Genomic DNA, 2,698 nt, shown 5'->3' with positions numbered 1-2,698 from the left:
CCTGAGCATATTTTTAAGAAGGAAGTTGGGGTGGGGGGTGGGGTTGGAGTCAAATGTGGCAAATTTCATCCAATGGTGAACAGGGAGGTTAAAGGGGAAACTACCAAGGAAGTTTATGCTAGAGCAGTATATCCTGACTTTATGTATCTACCCTTCATTCAGTATACTCTATTTTGTGCTCACTATTCACCAAGCTTTGTTCCAACTGCAGGGGGCACAAAAAGACAAAGACAGGGACAGGCTGATGGGGGAGAAAAACAAGGCATCCCTGTGGGTGAGTTTACTGTTGCAACACGGGTACAGTTTTCCTTCCAAGAGTTCATCTCTGTGATTTCTACCTCTCTGGAAAATAATAACAGGTATAAATTTGTATCTCTCTTGCTGCTTAGGAAAATGGGTAAAAGAATCTGGGTAATTTGATTAAGACTTTACGTGTAAGAAGTTTGAAACAAGGATTTAAGAATTATCGCTTCTAAATGACTGCCCTGAATAGAAAGAGCCACAGGTCCTTCTAATTAGGATGACATGAGGAAAGGATTAAGGGACGGCATCCTGACACTGCTATGTTTTTTTGTTTTAAAGATTCGTTTATTTATTTATTTGAGAGAGCCAGCACAAGCAGGGGGAGAGGGGCCGAGGGAGAAGCAGACTCCCTGCTGAGCAGGGAGCCTGACTCAGGGCTAAATCCCAGGACACTGAGATCATGACCAGAACCAAAGGCAGGTGCTTAACCAATTGAGCCACTCAGGCACCCTCACCCTTTTTTAATGATTTTATTTATTTATTTATTTATTTGAGAGAGAGAGGAATTGTTGACACTACTATGTTAAAGATGATGCGGACAATGGTGATAAGGAATTCAAAGTTTGCCTGACCTCATTGCCACCTCTCTCTATTGGTAACAGCAGAACCCTGTTCAACTTAACCTTCTTTTTAAAAATTATTTAATTATTTATTTCTTTATTTGAAAGGGACAGAGAGAGAGAGAGAGCACAAGCAGGGGGAGCAGCAGAGGGAGAAGCAGGGAGCCCAACGTGGGGCTCAATCTCAGGACCGTGGGATCATGACCTGAGCCAAAGGCAGACGCTTAACCAACTGAGCCACTCAGGCGCCCCTCAACTAAACTTTCTTTTTTTTTTTTCAACCTAACTTTCTTAAGTCTCAACTTCCTCATCTGTGAAGTGGAAATTAAAAAAAAAAAATTATACCTTCCCTAGAAGAATAATGTGAGGGTTAAACAAGATTTTGTGTACAAACCACAGTGTCAAGTGATACAGAAGGAGTAGACAATAAATCAGAGCCATCATTAACAATAAAAAGAGCAGTTATAGGGACATAATTTCAAAATAGTACAGAAAGCAGAAGTAACATCTGCTCTCTTGGTACCCAAAGAGTTCTGTTTCATGAGCTCTTAAATCTTGATCCCAGAAGTATTTACATTAATTTGTTAGTGTCCTCCAGAAAGTATTAATATTCTATAATATATATACTTTTAAGTCAAGAGAATAAAAACTTATTTTATATAAATAATGTTATATTATATTCATACTTTTTTTTTTCCAAAAAATTGAGATCCTTGGATCCACTTTTGGATTCAAACAAAAAAAACCTAGAAACTAAATCTTATTCTAGGATGGGTTCCAAAGAGATTTCTTGGCACCCCTGGTGAGTGTGATTTTTTTTTTTCCCTAGTGTTTTTGAGCAAAGTGCATCACAAAGTCTGGTCATTGGATTTTTTTTCCAGGGACATAGAAGCAAACTAAAATCATATTTACTAGAACCCTTAGGATGATAGGGAGAGCAACAGTTTGGGCTGAATATTTATTGAGCACCTCTTATGTGCCAAGCACTGTTCTAAGAGCTGGGGAGAGATGGATCCATGAAGGAGATAGTTCAAAATCCTTGCCCTTGTAAAGCTTACATTCTATTGTGGGGAGATTAACAATAAAAAATATATATATATAGCTTGTCAGGTAGTGATCAGTATGGCTAAAATAAATCAAGAAAAAGGCAAGTAGGAGTGCCAGAGAATCGGGATGGGAATATCATTTCAAACAGGGTGGTCAGGAAAGACCTTAACAAGAAGATGACATCTGAGTAAAGATGTGAAGGCAGTGGAGAGTGTGAGCATGTAGGGAACTTGAGGGGAAAGGATTCCAGGCAGAGAGAATGGCAAGTGTACAAAAGCCCTGAGGTCGAAGTGCATCCTGGCGTGGAGACCACTGCGGCTAGAGCCAAGTGAAGGGGGGGAAAAGTAGTAACATCTGAGATTAGTTTTGAGTAGGAAAATGACTTCCTATGTTCAAAGGCTCACCATGGCTGCTGTGTTGTGAATTGGTTGAAAGAAAGGAGGTGAGTTCTAAAGACATTTCAACAATCCAGGTAAGAGATAATAGTGGCTCAGACCATGACGGTAGTAGCCGAGATGGTGAAAAAAAGGCTGGATTCTGTGCATGTGTGTGTTTAAGATTTTATTTTACATAATTTCTACACCCAACGTGAGGCTCGAACTCACAACCTGGAGATCAAGAGTCACATGCTTTACTGACTGAGCTGGCCAGGTGCCCCTGTATGTATTTTTAAGACAGAATCAACAGTATTTGGTGACAGATTGGATTGAGTATAAGAGAAAAAGAGGCATCCATGCATGCTTTACTGACTGAGCTGGCCAGGTGCCCCTGTATGTATTTTTAAGACA

Source organism: Phoca vitulina, unplaced genomic scaffold (assembly GCF_004348235.1).
Source record: "Phoca vitulina isolate PV1807 unplaced genomic scaffold, GSC_HSeal_1.0 scaffold10, whole genome shotgun sequence".
NCBI classification, from domain to species: Eukaryota; Metazoa; Chordata; class Mammalia; order Carnivora; family Phocidae; genus Phoca; species Phoca vitulina.
Note: the sequence above shows the minus strand (reverse complement) of the source record.